The 19,402-nt window shown below is 42.8% G+C and overlaps 1 protein-coding gene across 10 annotated transcripts in view; it reads right to left on the bottom strand.

Annotated features, from left to right (window-relative positions):
• TMEM40 (transmembrane protein 40) overlaps window positions 1-17,912 on the bottom strand; it is a 33,772-nt gene extending 15,860 nt beyond the window's left edge. The window contains exons 1-7 of one of the 10 annotated variants that reach the window (XM_088662237.1): window positions 17,643-17,911; window positions 13,245-13,383; window positions 7,179-7,306; window positions 6,824-6,881; window positions 5,462-5,560; window positions 3,247-3,450; window positions 2,460-2,523 (exon numbers count right to left, since the gene is read on the bottom strand). The gene's annotated coding sequence lies outside the window, so the exon portion shown is untranslated. Of the gene's footprint in view, window positions 1-2,459; window positions 3,223-3,246; window positions 3,451-5,461; window positions 5,561-6,823; window positions 6,882-7,178; window positions 7,307-13,244; window positions 13,384-17,642 lie in introns of those variants that run through there. The other 9 variants (XM_088662242.1, XM_088662235.1, XM_088662239.1 and 6 more) reach the window with 9 other exon arrangements.
• Between the last annotated feature and the right edge of the window lie 1,490 nt (window positions 17,913-19,402).

The raw sequence follows: 19,402 nt of genomic DNA, 5'->3' as shown, positions 1-19,402 counted from the left end.
TAAAGTGCTTCAAAAAACTCATGAAGACTGTAGCTTTAGCCTAAGCTTTCACAGGTGGGATATCCAGAGAAGAGCTATGGATGCAGATCTTAACATTCAGGAGACTGGTTTGTGGGTACTTTGAGTCCCAGGCCCCAGGTTGTGCATGGCTTTAAATATTATAATCAGCTTTTTGGATTGTGACCAGAAACATATAGAAAGCCAGTAAAGCTGAGAAGGCATGTTTTGACTAGCCAGATTCAGTCACTACTCCTGTAAGGTAAGGTAAAGGTAAAGGACCCCTGGACAGTTGAGTCCTGTCAAAGGCGACTAAGGGATGCGGCGCTCATCTTGCTGTCCACAGACAGTCATGTGGTCAGCATGACTAAACCACTTCTGGTGCAATGGAACACCGTGACGGAAGCCAGAGTGCACGGAAACACTGTTTACTACTCCTGTGGCTGTATTCTGGCACCAACTGCAGTGTAGTCTTCAAAAAGACAGACCCATTTACAACATGGGTTCCATTGAACATTTCTTTTTTAAAAATGGTTTGCCTCATGTAGGCGTGTCATTTTGACTTTCCTCTCCCAAATTGTGAGCACTAGGGATGAATTTGGTGGGGGGGTTTTTTGGAGGGGATCCGGCATTTACCATGTAGTGGCAGCTGCCTCTAATTTTGCTGCTTCCTCCTTTAAGCCAGGAGCAGTGTACCTGTAGCCTTTCCGATGTTGCTAGACTCCAACTCCCAGGGGCAAACAGGAGTCCAACAACTTCCAGAGCAATAGGGGTCACCCACCCTTCTTTTAAACTGTTTAAAGGTTGCTCTCTCTGTTGGTGACTTAAGGAATAGGAGGAGGAGGGATTCTGACTGCTGTAACCATGTGTGCCCTGCGAACGATGCTAGCTCTTCATGCCACAGATACCACCTGGACTTCCCAGGTAATGGACAGATCCAACAGTCCTTCGCAACTGCAAACTTGATTTACAACACCGTTCAGAAGAGGCTAGAAACCCCACCTCACTGGTCAGTAATACAGGAAGTTGTCTTAGACTTAGACCAGGGGTCAGCAAACTTTTTCAGCAGGGGGCTGGTCCACTGTCCCTCAGACCTTGTGGGGGGCCAGACTATATTTTGAATAAATATATAAACGAATTCCTATGCCCCACAAATAACCCAGAGATGCATTTTAAATAAAAGGACACATTCTACTCATGTAAAAACACCAGGCAGGCCCCACAAATAACCCAGAGGTGCATTTTAAATATAAGGACACATTCTACTCATGTAAAAACATGCTGATTCCCGGACCATCCGTGGGCCCGATTTAGAAGGTGATTGGGCCACATCCGACCCCTGGGCCTTAGTTTGGGGACCCCTGACTTAGACTATTTGTTCATCTGTCTGGCCTGACTGGGGAACCTGTGCCCCTCGCTGATGTCAATGGACTCCCATCAGGCCCAGCCAACATGGCCAAAGGCAAGGATTCGTGGGAGATGTACTTGAGCAACACTCCTCATCCTTTTAACTAGAGATGCAAGGAATTGAGCCTGAGACCTTCTGCCTGTGCTCTGTCACTGAGCTATTACAGTCACTCCCATAAAGCCAGCTAACAACAATACCCCTGCCTAACCGTCTAATAAATTGAGCTTCAGTTTATAATCCAGTCCCTGGCAGCAGACATCTCTTTAGCACATTTACCGCTTGAACTGCATTAGATTAAAAGGAGAGAGACAGCTGGATGTCTTCATTATACAGAGGATGGTGGAGACACACCCCTTTACCCTTTCAACACCAGAGGTGTATATTTTTAGGAGCCACCTTATTTGTTTTAATGTTAGTTGGGATGGGGGGGCTCTTTGTAATTGTGTTTATACACTGAAAATCAATAAAACTTCTTATAATAATGTTGCTTCAATGTTGCGACCCTCATTGGCACCTTAAGGTGTAGGGCAGGCAAGAGCTGAAGGAAGAGCAGAAGAAGAGAAGATTTGTAAAAATTCTCAAAGATACCAAGAAATGTGTCATGATAAGTGTGGAATCACACCGTATGGTGTCAGATGCAGAGGTAACCTGGATGAAACTTCTCATCTTTTCATTTGTAGTACTTATTGAACTGTTGATTTATGGTAAATCTACATTACATATTTAAACTAGCTGAAAGAGGTTTAGATGAATGGTAGTAGAAATTGTTTGCTTAAGATCACTGCCCTATTTCTCCCAGAACTACAATTCCCATAGTCTCTTGCTTGAGAGCATTTAGCATTAAACAGATTTAAAGTTCAGTTAAATGTGAACTGCTAGCTTAATTAGCAACCAGAACAGATGGATTTGAAACCTTTCTTAACCACACGATGAGAAATCATATTTGATTTATAACACAAAAATCACCAGCCAAATAAGGTTTACTACATACAGCCAGACAGTAAAATTCTAAAGCTTTGATCAGGCTAGACAGAACACTAAACAAATCACTTACCAGCAAAATATTCTTGGTTTCAAGCAGTGTGTTCTCAGCTAACCACGCCAAAATTAACACTTTGCTGAAATAGTAACAAAGAAGGATAACAAAATTCATGGAAGACAACACCTCTCTGTACAGTATTCTCAGGAACAAGACTTTCTAGTTAGTTTACTAGCTATACTCCTCCCTCCTGCTACAAAACATCCTATAAGGTTTGATTGTTACTCATTGACTTCATTACTAATTGCAAAAGCTATACGCTAATGGCTCATGCTAATTTTATTTAAACCTAGAGGTTTCATAATGTGTTGACACATTGCAACAACCCGTTCCTGCTTGCATTCAGAGTGACCTTGCACAAGAAAATGTAACTTCCTCCCAAAAAAAATTGTACTCAGAAGCTAAAGGCCACATCTGAGACATTTTGAAATGAACTGAACTGGAGTTTAGGGGCTTGTACAAGGCTAATTCTGAACCTTCTGTTGTCTGAAAATGCAGACACCAGAAGATATTTCCCATCTGTCTAAAATCAATCTCAGATCAGATATTTACATAATAGTTTAAAAGTTTGTTTGAGAATGCTTTTCTTTGCAGCTGGTAAAAAGAAGATTGCATTTAGAGCACAACCTGTTCTCCCCCTAAAGCCAGGAGGAAGTTGGGAGCCTTTTGAGGCTGCATTTCATATCAGGCAACATTAATAAGAGTAATTCATTGTCTCTCCCTCAGCATCAGCAGAATATTCAGGACCAGGGCCAGCCTGAGACATTTTGGCACCTAAGGAGAACCACAAAATGACACACACCTACACATCCTGCCAGGGAAGAAGCGGTGAGATCTACAGGTACATCAGGATCTGCTGCCCCTGTGGATCTTGCTGCCTGAGGCAGTTGCCTCATCTTGACTCATAGGTGGGCCAGCCCAGAACAATTTAATGGGTTCTGCATTGGGTTCTGCATTGGGTACTGCATTCTAGTCCAGCATATTGCTCCATGCTGAGTCTCATTCTCTGTGACAAACACAATTACTTCAAAGGCTTAAGTGTTTACAACATTTCGTGGTTTGCAACTTCAAAACAGCAGGTAGCAACTCTGGCCAATTATCTATCATGTGTGTCAAGTTTATGCAACATGCCCTTAATTGGGAGACGCCTTTCAACAGAATAGACAGGGTTACAAATAGCAGACATCTTTACCACAAGGCCATTTATCCACAACTTTGGGGGATTTTGCTCCATACCAGTATTCACTTGCAAAATTTCTACCCTGCCCTCCCTCCAAAAGGAACCCAGGTTGGATCTAAACACATAAAAGAAGCGTTTCAGTTAAACACGGTAAATACTTTGTATGAAAAATTGGGTTGGCAAAAACAGAACTCCACAGCGCCATCTGGTGTCACCATGTTATAATGCATAAAGGTAAAGGTAAAGGGACCCCTGACCATTAGGTCCAGTCATGGCCGACTCTGGGGTTGTGGCGCTCATCTCGCGTTATTGGCCGAGGGAGCCAGCGTACAGCTTCCAGGTCATGTGGCCAGCATGACAAAGCCGCTTCTGGCGAACCAGAGCAGCACACAGAAATGCCGTTTACCTTTCCGCTGTAGCGGTTCCTATTTATCTACTTGCACTTTGACGTGCTTTTGAACTGCTAGGTTGGCAGGAGCTGGGACCGAGCAACGGGAGCTCACCCCGTCTCAGGGATTCGAACTGTCGACCTTCTGATCAGCAAGCCCTAGGCTCAGTGGTTTAACCCACAGCGCCACCTGGATCCCTCTGTTATAATGCATACAAACAGCATATAAAGCGCTTTTTCTTTGCCAATGTAGCTGAGTTCCCAGTCAAATTAAAGGAAATTTGTCCATTTTACTTTCTTTACCTAAAATATTTATAAACCACCTTTCATTCTACAATCAAAGCAATAAAACAACCAGATATTTAGAACAGATAAAACCACTGATACCCAGGAATACCAGTAGAGCTGGTTCAAAAAATGTGCTTGGGAGAACCCTCATGAATACTTGTATCTTCATCAACTGGTGGGAAACCATCACCATAAGTGCCCATCAGGGGCGTACCCAGGATCAAAACTAGGGGGGGCAAGGGGTGGGGCCAAGGCACGGGAGGGGAGGGGTCAGAAGGGGGAGTGGAGGTTGTGGGCGCCTCAGAGACGGTTCCCTCCCACAAGAGGGCCGTTTAAGTGTGGGAGGGAAACGTTTCCGAGGCGCACACAACCTCCACTCCCCCTTCTGACCCCTCCTTGCTTTCAAGGCAGCCGCTTGCCTCCCGCTCGCCCCTCCTCAAGGAGGGCCGCTGGACATCGGAGAGGTTGAGGATATTTATATTCTGCAGCATTTATCTCTCTCCTTTGTGCATCTTCCTTCCCCGCCGTGTGGTAAATGAGGCAGGCATGCCGCAGCAGAACCGAGCCATAACCATTTACGGTTTTTTTTGCTTTTTTTTGCTTCTTGGGGGGCAGCTGCCGCCCTGCCCCATGCTAGGTACGCCCATGCTACCCATCATATCTCTAGGGCAGCCTTTGCCAGACTGATCCTCCCTAGAAGCTTGGAACTACAATACCCATTAGGACACCAGGTTGGCAAAGGCTGCCCTCTGTTCATTTCTATGCTCTCATAGTGTGCTTATTGCTTGATTTGCACTCTTTTGACACATGACTAGAGTGGGCGTGTTTTGCTTATCTCACATTGAGACAGGTGGAAGAATCCTGCCTGGTTTTGTATAACAGTGTCAACAGAGGAATAGGCAGATGAGACCTCAAAAACACAGCTACACACATACAAACCAAGCGTGGGGTCTGGAAGAAGAGGGGATAGGGGAGATCAGGGGATATTTGTTATCAGCTACTGATATCATTATGCTTTTCTTTGGATCCTTGGCTTGTAAAACTGAAAAACCCACCCACACCACAGCCTCTTAGACCCAGCTGCTTCTACCAGAGGCCTGATGTTAGCAAGTAGCTCTCTCTGCTTTTCCTCTTCCTGCCAGCTTCCTCTCTCACTCTTACCTCCCTTCTGCTGCTGCCCATATACGGCTGACATACCATGGATAAACACTCAGTGGCTTGTAAATACATGGGGTGGGCTTGAAGACAGCATAGATACAGCTGGAAGAGAAAAATTCAGCACTTCATCTAATGTTAATATTAAATGACCTTGTCAACCTCTTTTTAATATTCAATCATTCCATCACCGAAATACTCTCTATTTTATTCTGCAAGGTGTTCAGGGCAGCATGCCCCCTTTCAAGCATTCTATACAGGCTTCAACCTTTAGTGATGTGGTTACCCAAAACTCAGTGTATGCCTAAGTTATTAACAGTATAGTATATCGTATGTATGCCTGACACATTAAGGAAAATCAGTTGGATAACAAATTTGCATAATTTAGCAGTTTTGTAGTTTGGAAAATTGGAGAAAATCTCACCTTAATTTCTTCCACTTCTTCATAGTTTTGTTTTATGTTTTTTTCCTATTTTTTATGTTATATTTTATATCTTTGCATGAAGTTACTCATTAAAAATACTTTAAAGCTAAGAAGGTTATACCGTATTTTTCTGTGTATAAGACCCTTATTTTTGGGGACCCCAAATTAAGAAAACGGGGGGAGATTGCCCAGAGTCATTGAGCTTTTTTGGGGGGTGGGGATTGCCGACAATCTCTCACCCGCCTGATGACCGCCACTGTCAATCACACACCTCGCCTAAGTCAACGATTGTCTGCCTGCTCACCGCCAGCACCAGCCAATTGCACACCCAATTGCCGCCCCTGCAGCCAATCGCCAGCAGGCCTTGCCGCAACCACTAATCACCCGCCCAATCGCCACTGACAATCTCCTGCTAGCGGCTGCCACCAATCGCCCGTCCCCCTCTGCACTATTCGTGTATAAGACAACCTCCAATTGTTTACATTTTTTATAATAAATAACCATAGTCTTATACATGGAAAAAATTGGTATTTGCTTTTTAGAATGCAGGGCTCTTCGAACATTCTGCTAACAGTGCCATCGTTTTTGCTGTTCTGCTTCCAAGAGTTACAAACCATTGCCCTCCCAATATTCAAAAAGATGGCCAGCTTCTATAGACAATTTGTATAGTTCCATGAGCCAGCATGGAGAGTGCTCCATTCTCAGTGCCCCATTTTACCAACCCTGTGGCACCAGACTTCTGGTACTCAGATTCAGTAATGGGCTGTTGGATTCAGAAAGTAAGGGCTATCAAGGAGAGACTTTGTCACATAAAAACGAGAAGGATTGAGAATCAGATTACATACCTGAGAACAACACAATTGCCCAAATGTTATATTGAATCAGGGAGAGGATAGCAAAATATTTTAAGGCATAAAAGAAATATGAATATTTCTTATACTTACACCAAGACTGCTAAAGCGAAGACAGATGGCAGGGAAGAACCCAAACAGGAAAAGGAGACTAGCCAGAAAGAAGAACAGAGACTGGTAAGGCAAAAATAGAACAGCTAAAGGCAGTGCTTTTTATACAGAAAAAATGGTGCTGGTAATCACCATGAAGTTGTTACAGTAAGTGCCACACTTTTAACATTAACAAAGTGCTGGTACTACAAACCTTTGAGTACCCCCAGAAAAATGTACTGGCTAAAGGCAACAAGTAGTCATTCATTCATTCATTCATTCAGCCTTTATTGTCATAATTTAGACGATAAAATCATAAAAGACGGGGGACATCCCAACCCAATTTTCTTTCATTTACCTAGGAACAGAAGTTTTGCAAAACCCCAGTGTGATATGCGCTCTTATGGATTGGGAAGTAGAATCAGTTCCTTATTCCAGAGGATTTGTTGGAAAGGCAGCAAAATGTCACCTGCAGGAACTAGGCTCCTGTGGACAGACCAGAATAATAACAATGGCTTTTGTTTTGCATATTGACCTTTTTGCAAATTAATTTTTAAGATTTTTCTGTACGTTTGACAATTCAATACTGTAGAGGGTTTTTTGGAGAAAACTTTCTGCTTTGTTCCTTTAATTCACCAAACTCTGCCAATAAAGGCGGGCCTTAGGGTCTCAAAATTCAGTGATGCCCATTGTGATGCCAAAATTTGCTCCCCTTTCCATTCTACATAATAGCTGTGGATCCCTCTGCAGCACCACCAAGGCTTCACACCCAAACTGGTTGTGCTCCCCTAAATCTGCCTCTGTTGCTGGAGTGCTATTCTCAAAGGCATTCTTCACACGTAAGAGCATTACAATTGAGCCAGTAACCTTTATGTTGAGTACCCCACATACTGAATAAAAAATTCCTTCCAGTAGCACCTTAGAGACCAACTTTGTCATAGGTATGAGCTTTCGTGTGCATGCACACTTCTTCAGTACACTGAAACAGAAGTCACCAGACCCTTATGTATAGTCAGAGGGTGGGGGTGGGGGTATTACTCAGAAGGGTGGTGGGAATGGGTGATTGGCTGATAGGAGTGGTAAACCTGTTGACGACTGTTAACGACTGCTATTGGTCTTGCAGGAAAAAGCAAGGGCTGAAGTGCTAAAGAAAGCTTTATCATGTATAATGAGATAAGAATCCAGTGTCCTTATTCAGACCAGGTCTCTCCATGGTTTTAAGCTTGGTAATGAGTTGCAATTCAGCAACTTGTCTTTCCTGTCTGTTTCTGAAATTTTTCTGTAATAAAACAGCTACTTTGACCTGTAACCCACATACTGAGCCATTCATAGGTGACAGGCAGCTTTGGGACAGTTTGTGAACATTCATGCAGTGAGAATTTTTAGAGGATATACCTGGTGCCCTCCGGACAACAACTCTCAGCCAGAATGATTGTGTTGGCCCATGGGAACACAATGGGAAATAGCTAATGGGAAGTGTAGTCCTCACTTGGAGGACCAGGTTGGCGAAGGAAGGAAAAGGTTCTCCTAAAGCAGGGGTGGAGTAACCTGTAGCCCTCCAAATCTCGTTGGACTCCAATTCCCATCAGCCCCTGTCAAGGAATGAGGGGTAGACTGTGGCCCAACAACATCTAGAGGGGGGCAGGTTCCCTACCCATGTTCTAAAGGAGGATTCTGTGTCGTCATCATCATCCTCCTCCTCCTCCTCATTATTATTATTATTATTAATGGCATTTTCATCCCATCATTTCTCTGAGGAGTTTGGGGCAGGATACATGGTCTTCTTCCCACCATTTCATTTATTATGTTTTCAGAAATTATACATAGGAAATGTTGTGCGGATGCCTGATTATTGTCTTCCAAAGCAACTATTCTGAACTTAAAAATGGAAAGCGTAATGCTGGTGGTCAACAAAAGAGGTTTAAAGACTGTCTCAAGGCAAAAAAAAATAAAAATGTAGTATAAACACCAACAACTGGGAAACACTGGCCTGTGAGCGCTCCAGTTGGAGAACAGCCTTTACCAAAGGTGTCATGGACTTTGAAGACACTCGAACTCAGAACGCAAGGGAGAAACGTGCTAAGAGGAAGGCACAATTAGCAAATCCACACCGTGATCAACTCCCGCCTGGAAACCAATGTCCAGGGCCGGCCCTAGGGCAAGGCTGGGTGGCGCAGGGCACCAGGGTGCCGGGCTGCAGGGGGGCGCCGCGCTGTGTGCTGCACCCACCAGCCAGCCGCGCTGGCAAACGGGGGGGGGGCGCCAGAGGGATCGTTGTACCACGCTGCCCGGGCGCCCGATATGCTTAAGACGGCCCTGCCAATGTCCCCACTGTGGAAGGATGTGTGGATCCGGAATTGGCCTCCACAGTCACTTACGGACCCATTGTTAAAACCGTGTTTATGGAAGACAATCTTACTCGAATATGAGTGATCGCCAAAGAAGAAAGAAGAAGATAAATAGTAGAACATTATGCCTACTTGCCCCTCTAATAAGCCTCAATGTAGATATTGAGGAGTAGCATCAATTAAATATCTTCAGGAGAAAGAAGCATAATTTCTTCCCTGTGGCTGCAGTGAAAGCTACATCTGCTTCTACAAGACACAGCAGTAAAAGGTGGGGGGGGGGGAGGCCTTTTTTGGTTGTCTGACTGTATTCCACTTCCTGAAGGACTGAGGTATTTTGTGAAGAACTATCACCACCTTGTGGCCTAGTGTTGCATATACAGTAATCTTTTTATGACAAGGAATATGTTGAACAGTGTTTCCTTTATATAATGCTAAACCCTCCATGTAACTTTTACCTGGCAGGTTTTTTTTTAAAAAAAAGTAACCAAAAGCATTCTCAGAGGGCAAAACTGCAAATGATAGCAGAGATGTGTGAATGAATCACCCTCCCTTTACACCGCCCCCCTCAAAATAGAAAATGGAGGAGGGCTAAATCTGGATTTGGATCACAGCACAGAGATGTGTGTCTTTTAGACTTTTCTCTTATGAAAATTGCCACCTGAGACCGCTGTTTGCCTATAAATCTACATCAGGCACCCCCAAACTGCGGCCCTCCAGATGTTTTGGCCTACAACTCCCATGATTCCTAGCTAACAGGATCAGTGGTCGGGGAAGATGGGAATTGTAGTCCAAAACATCTGGAGGGCCGAAGTTTGGGGATGCCTGATCTACACAGATAGTTTTATTTTGTGTTTTTAACAGGGCAAATAGTGGCTCTTGGTGAGATTTTTATTAGGAAAATGGTGTAGGGCCAGGGAGGGGGGTTAACACCTTTACCTCAGACCACACTTCTGTTTCGGCTCATGCCCCCACTCCCAGCTGCTATTTGGGAGTGAGAGATTAGGGACACATGAATGCATCTCTGTTATCATATCTAATTTGGCTCGGGGAAAGGCTACAAATTTAAGGGGAGCAATAGCAGGGAAGGGCTGTTTCATCCCTTCTCTCTTAGGGCCATGTTGTTTTCTGCTCAAAATTTCTCCAGTCTGCTTTTTCTCTGCAGTAGGAAAATATGTAGATATCCCTATACAGTGGTACCTCGGTTTATGAACACAATTGGTTCCGGAAGTCTGTTCATAAACTGAAGCGTTCATAAACTGAAGCAAACTTTCCCATTGAAAGTAATGGAAAGTGAATTAATCCTTTCCAGATGGGTCCGCGGCGTTCGTAAACCGAAAATTCGTAAACCGAGGTGTTCATAAACCGAGGTTCCACTGTATTGCATTATTATTGCTTATCATTATCATTATTGCATTTATATCTCACTTTTATTCCAAGTCTCTCCTCCTCCTCATTTTATCCTTTTGGCAATCTTGTGAGGTACATTAGCCTGAGAGACAATGACTGGCCCAAGGCCACTCAGTGATCTTCATGGCAGAGTCAAAATTTGAACCTGGGTCTCTCTGCTCCCTAATCCCTGGTCCAGCAATAGATAACCACTACATCACATTGGCTTCCACATACTTAAATTATATATGTATACACAGTGCTTTTTTCATTAAAAATGTTTAGTGGTACTCTGATTTTGACTCAAGAAAACCACCATTTTATAGTTCAAATTGGGAAAAATAAATACAGTAAATGAACAAAAGTACAAAAATTCACAAAATGTTTAGGGGTATGCGTACCCCTGCATCCCCCCAGAAAAAAAAGCACTGTGGCTTCAGTTCTGTAAATGATTACTTGGGGCTCAACAGGACTTACTTTTGAGTATACATGTATAGGATTGCAGTAGGATGGCACTATTAACTAGTTTCAGGTGTCTTAAACTGAGCCAATCAAAGATAACTTCATGACATGGAATAGTAACCAAACTGAAAGACAGGATTCTAAAGATTAGGATGGACCAAGGACCAAGGTGAAAAGGCAACTAGTTGAAGACTGTTACAGTTCCCATCTATTATTGACACCTGCTGGCTGAATGCCACCAGAAACAGGACTGAAAAGATTCTTGCAAGATGAGGCTTTGAAAAGTGATCTGTGGCATGAACACAATGAATCCTAGGCATTGTGAACTGAAAAAAGAAAAGAAATTTTAAAGCAGTGTGAAGTAGCCCTTGGCTTGGACCAATGTTAGAAGAATAGCAGCTATAATGTTCAGATTGCATTAAGTTTTCTCTTGGGTGTATCAATAAGAAACACCCTGTGAAAATATTTGAAGTACAATACAGTGTGACCTTGGTTTATGAACACCTTGGTTTATGAATTTTCGGTTTACGAACGCCGCGGACCCATCTGGAACGGATTAATTCACTTTCCATTACTTTCAATGGGAAAGTTCGCTTCAGTTTATGAACACTTCAGTTTATGAACAGACTTCCGGAACCAATTGTGTTCATAAACCAAGGTACCACTGTATGGCAATCAGACTTTGGGGCAGATAGTTGTGGTGAGAAACACACATCTTGCTGGAGTTTAATTCATTTATAAGCTGCTACTCCATTCTGCTCTCTCAGTGCCAGGGCTGGTCCAGCCCTTTGTGGATATAAGAATCCTCAGGGAGCCTACATTATTACTGATATATTAATTACCTAATGTCAAGGAGCCAAATCAAGAGCATGTGGAAAGGCAGAAGGAAGGAATTATAACTGTATACTATTTCATCCACAGAGATGATGACTTGGCTCAGTTACAGAATACATCACTGACAAGATTTAGGCAACCCTCTATATGTTTGTTAGAATTTATACATAAGCTGTGGAACTTTTTTTAATTTACAAATGGAAATAATTTCAGGGCATGTGGCATGACAAAACAAAAGTAATAATCTAAGCTACAATTCCCTTTCTAGGCAGATGAAGAAAGATCCAGATTTACCTCTGCATGTGTTTGAAAATAAAATGTAAATGTTCATTCTGGGTCTTTAACACCCCAACCCTATAAAGTCCACTTGCTCCATGGAATTTCAACTTGCTTTGCTGTTCTCCAAAGCCCACAGTTCACAAAATGTTGTCACTTACTTTATCTCTCAGCCTCAATTCCTCATCTATCGAACTAGATAAGGCTTCATTGATGAGGACCTTTAAATTTCCTTGTCCCTGAATGTTTTGGCCACTTAAACTCAGCGTTCGAAACTCCCAATGTTCTAGGCACATTTTGTGACAGTGAATTTCATTAGCGTGAGCAGATTCTGAGCTCTGGGTGCAGTATTGTGCCTAAAATTTCAGATTAAAACTGCAGAGTGGAAGGAAAGGAAGACCTTTCCCTGCCTCCCCACTTGCAGCTACTCTCTGAAGGCTGGAGAGAAGAACCTCTTAAGAATATTAGGGGGGTGGACAGGGGAAGGGCTAGAATAGACCATGTGAAAAATGAACATATTTCAGCTGAAGTTTGTTCATTTTCTGTTTTGTATTCTTGTTATTAAAAAGTGTGCCTTTTACCTTCTCGCTAGTTTCTAACACTGTTTAAACTGCATGGTGAAATTCATCACCAAATGTTATTAAAATAACTTTATCCGATGCCATAGAATATATTGGGGTTTTTTTTAAGACACACAGGCTTCCTTTGTGCAAGAGAAAAATAAAAGTATCTGAAATTAAAAAGAATCCAGGTATTCTTATATCTGAATTTACAACATGCAATTCAGACTCACAACACAGCAGCCTTGAAAAGATGACATGAATTCCATGTGCACATCTATTTACCTAAGCATATGTGACTCCAAACTACTCTTCTGTTTCTGCATCAGTGCATTGGAAGGTCTGCAGAAAGGTCAATGATCATTTGATCAGATTTCAGCTGACGAGCCAAGAGGAATCTGGCCTTTAAAGGAACCAGGCTTAAAATCATGCGGCTTTGCTTGTTACACAATTAAATTATGCACTCCAATGCAGTATTTCAGAGTTGGCACAAAACTCCCCAGACTGTATTAAAAATATCTCTTTTCTCAATCCATCTTCTAATCCAAAGTGACATACCTGCAGGGCTTGGGAAGCATGCTGCCTCCTCTTACTGGTGAGCCTGGAGTAATTTTCCTGATTAAGCATTCACGCTAAGGAGCTCATGCCACATCTTCCCCTTAAAAGCATACCACCAGGATTCCTTGTAAGTATATTCCTGAAAAGGGGAGATGGGATACAAGCAGGAAAAACAGTCATCCCATAACCACCACCACAACAACCTAGAAGTATCAACCAACACACACTACATACATAGATCCACAGTGGTGTGCTTTGCCCTACACAGTATTCCAATAAAAAGCAGTGTGACAATATCCACACTGAAATTTACTGGAAACTAATGGAAGGACTACACAAAATCCACATTTGTGAGGATTTTGCTGGTAATGGATTTTTCAGTTCTGTTAGCATAATGTACGTAATAAGGTTTGCCTTCCTAAAAGTTATCCATATTACCGTAATGTGGCAAATAGTACTATATACCACTTCCAAATGCCCTTACCTGGGGTTCGATAGGTGAGAAAAGCTTGACTTCCTGTGATTCTCAAGATCTAGCTATTTTTTTTCATGTCACTTTGGGTCACTCCAGCTGTAATACTATACCCACTTACCAAGGTATAAGTCCCATTTAGTTTAGTGGGATTTATCTCTGAGTATTTATAAGTTTGGGCTGCTAGGCTGCAACCCTAGGCACACACCTGGGAGTAAGGTCCCATTGAGGATAAAGGGATTTATTTCTGCGTAAACATGCATTGGCTTGCACTGGGCTGATTGTGGGAAATTTCAAATCCTCACGAACAATCCATTAGTCACTCATGTGTGCTATTGACGTTAGTCAAAGAGAACTCCCCTAGTAAGAACAATTGCATCACTGCTAGAAATCCAGTAAAACAGAGCTTCATAAACAGCAGCTACAGTCATCACAAACCACGGCAAAAGAGATACTGCTTTTGCATACTATTAGCCATTGGGCTATTTCCAATGTTAGTCATACCTGACCCATTGAAATTCATGGTCATAACTAACTTAGGTCCTGTAATTACATTTGCCCATGTATGTTACGATTATGCAGTTGGGAGTGAGTGGATGGAAGTGGTTTTCTACTCACCCACTCATGGTAAAAGGCTGCTCTGCTATAGAACTGAGCCCCTCAATTAAATATAAGGACTGCAGGATTTGGCAGGCTATGAATTTTCAGACCTGGGCAGTAGAATTTGTTACATGTGTTCAGGTTTGATTTTCTCCTGTAAAAAATACTCCATCACAGCAAGAAGCAATCAGTATTGTGCCCCGTGGGTGTGGGGTGACCTTTTTGGGAGACAAGGCAGCAACGCGAAAGCATTTGTCTAAACTCTTAAAGGCTTAAGGAGGCACGTTGTCTGTCCAAGGGACAATACTTATATGGGGCAGTGGACATATGCCAAACACCCAGATTACCTATTAACAAAAACTCTTTAGGAGCTGGCCTCTGGGATTTCCTCAGGAAACAGACCAAGTAGAAGGACAGGGATTATAAACACTGATTTAAAACTTGCTTGTTACGGATTGGGGGGAGGGGCAGATGAAAATAAAATATGCTGCTTTATGCAAAAAAGTCAAATGTAGGGGAAAAAGAATAAATGTTACAATAACATTTCAGAAGAGAGATTCTCTTCTCTCAGTGACTTGACTCCCAAATGCTTCATATGGATCCTTAAATTGCTGCTGAGAGACTTCCCTTTGTGGATATACAGTATTTCTATCTGTGGAGGCTTTTTGAGCAAGCAAACAAAGAGGTATAATAACAAAAAATAACAACCTATAATGGATCCAATAACTTCTCCATCACTTTCCATTATTGAATGGTGTCACTGAATGTCAGCATTGTCTGTACCAGCCACAAGACCTGAGATTGCCTCACTATGCTATAGGAGTGCCCTGGCTGTCAACTCGACACAGAACGGTAACAAAGGAATTCAAGAGCATCTGCTTGTCCCTAGGCCTAAACTATTTAGGGTTGCCAGACTCAATAGAGGACAGGACTTCTGTGCCTTTAATTGCCCTGCTCTCTTTTGAGCCTGGAAACCTTAAAGAGAAACCAGCAGACCCTTTGTTTAATTTCCACGCAAAGGGTCTGCTGGTTTCTCTTTAAGGTTTCCAGACTCAAAAGTGAGCAGGGCAATTAAAGGCACAGAAGTCCTGTCCTCTATTGAGTCTGGCAACCCTAAAACTATTCTACAGTCTGCTTTTAGAAGTGGAACGATCTGTTTCGTAGGATGAGTGTAAAAGAACTTCTGTTTTGAAGTTCATCATAAAAAAAGGGTGTATGCAGACCCGTGCTACTGATGGATTTTGGTATTGCGGGAGAAGAAACCTGCAATTTGCTTCCTGCATCTGTGACTGTAAGTTTAAGCTCTTTATTTGGTTGGCAGCTCTTTGGACTATTTTTTAATGCCTTCTCTGTGCAGAAAAGGGCACAGAATAAAGAGGAGTAAGCAAGGGGTGAACAGCAGGCAGATTACAAGCAGAGAGGATTGGAACAGAAGGGAAGACTTTAAGAAAAGGATGAAGTAATGTTTTTTTCTAAGGAAATAAGGGGAACTCCCACCTGCATTCAGAACTGTTGTCTCTGAAACAACTTGCTTGCCTTCCTTCCATTTTTGGCCCCCTTTTTAGAACTCCACTTTCTTTTCCTATTCTAGAATCTTCAGTCTCATGTGCTTGCAAAAACTGGCTGATGACCCATTATTTCTGCAGCTGCTACCTACATTTAAAGGACATGGTTCCCTTCCCTAGAGAATCCTGGGAATTGTAGTTTACCACTTAAGAGTTGCAATTCAAGGCAACTTTTTAAAACTGCAGTTCCCAGGATTCTTTGCGGAGGGCGCATGTGCTTCAAATGTAGGGTGTGGGTGACTCAGGGCTCATCCACACTTCTGCTTTCCCGTGCCTAGAAAGCATGTGTCTGAATGGTTTTCTGCTTGTCTCTTGTTTTCTAGGCATGGGTCTGAGTGGTTTTCTGTTGGTCCCACTGTTTTCCCCAAGACAACCCACTCTTTCACACTGATTTGGAGCAAGTACCAATCTGCAGAAAACCCAATTACATTTGCTCCGATTCAGTGGTAAGGCTTGGGTTTCCCTGGGAGAAAGCAGCAAGCTAAGCAGAAGTCTGGATGAATCCTCGGAAGAATAAGGGAGCAAAAATACCAGAGGTTTCAAAAGGATTGGAGTAAATTTGTGGATTACTTAAAGGAATATTGCAAAAACGTGAAGACACTGGTAGGATTAACATAAAAAACTACAACATAAAGAATAGATATCCCTTTCTCTGAACAAAATTAGAGTTATTCAAGAGAAAGATAGGGGACAAAATGGGGAAAGCGCATAAAAACAAAAGAAGAAAATCGAAAACCGAGTGAGAGGAATAAAGGAAGTCGTGTTCGGCAGAATATTAGAAGTGTTCGAGTATTAGAAGAGTATTAGAAGTGTTCGAAAGAAACATTAGCATGTATTAGAAGAATGTAATATTATTATGATAACAGATGTATGTATTGGTAAATAGAAGAAGTTGTCTGTTTCTGTTATTCTTGTTATATTTGTTTTTTTATATGGGAAAATAATAAAAATTAATATGGGGGATAAAAGAAGTCTGGATGAGTCCTCAGATATGGAAAAATAGGCATGATCTTTAACCTCTTTTTTCCAATACAGTGGTACCTCTGGTTACGAACTTAATTCATTCTGGAGGTCCGTTCTTAACCTGAAATCGTTCTTAACCTGGTAAAGTTCTTTACCCGAGGTACTACTTCTCGGTTAGCAGAGTCTGTACCCGAAGTGTTTGTAACCCAAGGTGTTTGTGACCCAAGGTATTTGTAACCCGAGGTGCCACTGTACTACTAACCGTCCAGCTTGTATAATGCATGTTTGTTCTGTTGACCATACGACCACACACAAAGTACTTTTTCTTTGGTTCCTTCCAAATTCTGCATGGCTTTGTTAGTTTAGTTTAAATTCCAACTTGTCGGCATCTGATTCAGATATGATTTGCATCCATCTCTCCATTTTTGATTAAGCTTCAACAAATGCAGGGCAAGAGCATTTCAGGCCAGGGCTTCATGGGCGTACCCACTGCAGGGCGGGGGGGGGAGCTGCCCCTCCCTAGAAGCAGGGTGGTGGGTACGCCCATGCTTCTCCCCTCCCGCCTTCTTCTCGGCAGAGCTTCTGAAGTGACGCCGCTTTGCGGCACAATAGGAGATCGCCGCGGTCGGCGGGGACGCGGCTGAAAGCAAGCCCCCCCCCCCGAGCACGACAGCAGCTGGCCTAACCGCAGAAGCGCGGTGGCGCTTCAAAAGACAGGCGGCGGTGGAAACAGGCGTCCCCCACGCTAGGAGTTGCGGGGCGGGGTGGGCTTGAACAAGGCTGCGCACACCTACTCACAGCTGATTGGCGGGAAGCGCCCGCCCAAGCGCACACCGGAGGGAGCGCAGCAGCGCGACAGCAAGCCCAGCGGCCACGGAGGTGGCTGCCGGAGGCGAAGAGAGTGGAGCGGAGCGGAGCCTGGTAGCTCGCGGCGCATGTCCCTTGGCCAGAAAAGCGCTGCCACCACTCCCTTCCCGTCGAGTCGTTTCCTGGGTGCACTCCTTCGCTTTGCTTTTTAGTTTCTGTCGGCGCTGCTGCTGCTGCTGTTTTCCTCGCTGTCCAAAGTTCAAGGTGGGGGGGGGGGATTCTGTAGCCCCGCCCATGTTCCCACTTCATGGCCCCTCCCCTCCCATGCCTTAGCCCCGCCCCTGAACGACCATGACTCCCCCCCTAGATTTGATCCTGGGTACACCCCTGTAGGGCTTCAGTGCCTACTCAAAAGTGCAATTCCTGACAGTCTACAGGCATCCTGTATCATTTCAGAGAGGCTTCTTGAGTGCTTGTCATTTTCTCATATTCTAGAGAACAGTAAACTGCAAAGAACCTGAAAGGAGTACTACCGCATTTAGAATGTTTTGAAGCCATCCACTAAGTTGCCCTCAAAGTTTGCAGGGTGCATTGTTCATAAAATGATTCTTACAGTAATGGAAAATCATGTCATTAGATACCAAGCAGAGATCATAACAATATATATGAATTATTTGATTATTAATTTCCTTATTGTTACACACACACTTACAATAAATCTGTTCAGTATATTATCCTTTTACTATCAAGCATTTCATGTGGTTTGTGGTTGCTGAAATTAGTCTTCAAAGTGCCACAAGACTCTGGGAATAGATAGCAGTGATGTTATCTTATTTAATTCATATTATTTATGCACCCATAATCCTGCCAAAATACTGATACATACTGTTAGCATGCCTGTACCTGCTTTTACTAAATTTCATAATTAGCATTAATCAGCAGAGTCAAAACTTGTCAGGCCCAAATGTAAGTACAGTAGCTGCATATTCCTTGGACTAACATGAAGGAAAAAGAAAGTTTATCAAATAATGACTAGATTAAGAGATTATACATTTGCATTGCACTTTATAAAAGATCTTGAAAGCGATAGTAATCAAATTATGCATATTCTTCAAAGCCTGGAAGGAATATTTTAGACTGTTTATTCTAGGAATGAAACATGTGGCTATAGCTGTACAACAACACACTCTTCCTTCTTTAAAATAAAATAAAATAAAATAAAATGGGTTTTATCTAGTGATGCCTCTGTGCTAACAGAAAACACTGTTGTGCAAGCCACAACGGTGATTTTTTGTGAGTCCTCCTACTCTAGTCGCCCCACAGCAGACAAAACGTTGCAGAAACACTCAAGTTACATTCTTGAGTCCCTGAGGAAAGTTTCCACTAAAACATGTTTTTTAATCATTTTTAATTATTTTTTGGTTACAGGTAGGTATACCATACCAAAATAAAAACTTAGTTGGTCTTTAAGGTGCTACTGAAGGAATTTTTTATTTTCCTTATTTTTTCCTTATTTTTTCATACTATTTAAGAAGTGGGATGGAGACCCTCCAGTCTCAAAACTCCTATCAGCCCAAACTAGCATGGCCAATGGTTAGGGATTATGGGAGTTGTCATCTCTGGAAAAAGAGGGAAGGTTTAAAAAGAAGAGAATGATTAAACATGTATGTAGAGTATAACCAGGTGCTGAGTACAAGCATTTTTGACCACATCCAGCTTACCTCCATCCATGGTTCTTATATTCCAGGTTC

Source organism: Zootoca vivipara, chromosome 2 (genome assembly GCF_965207765.1).
Source record: "Zootoca vivipara chromosome 2, rZooViv2.hap1.1, whole genome shotgun sequence".
Lineage (NCBI taxonomy): Eukaryota > Metazoa > Chordata > Lepidosauria > Squamata > Lacertidae > Zootoca > Zootoca vivipara.
This window is presented reverse-complemented; position numbering and strand designations above follow the sequence as displayed.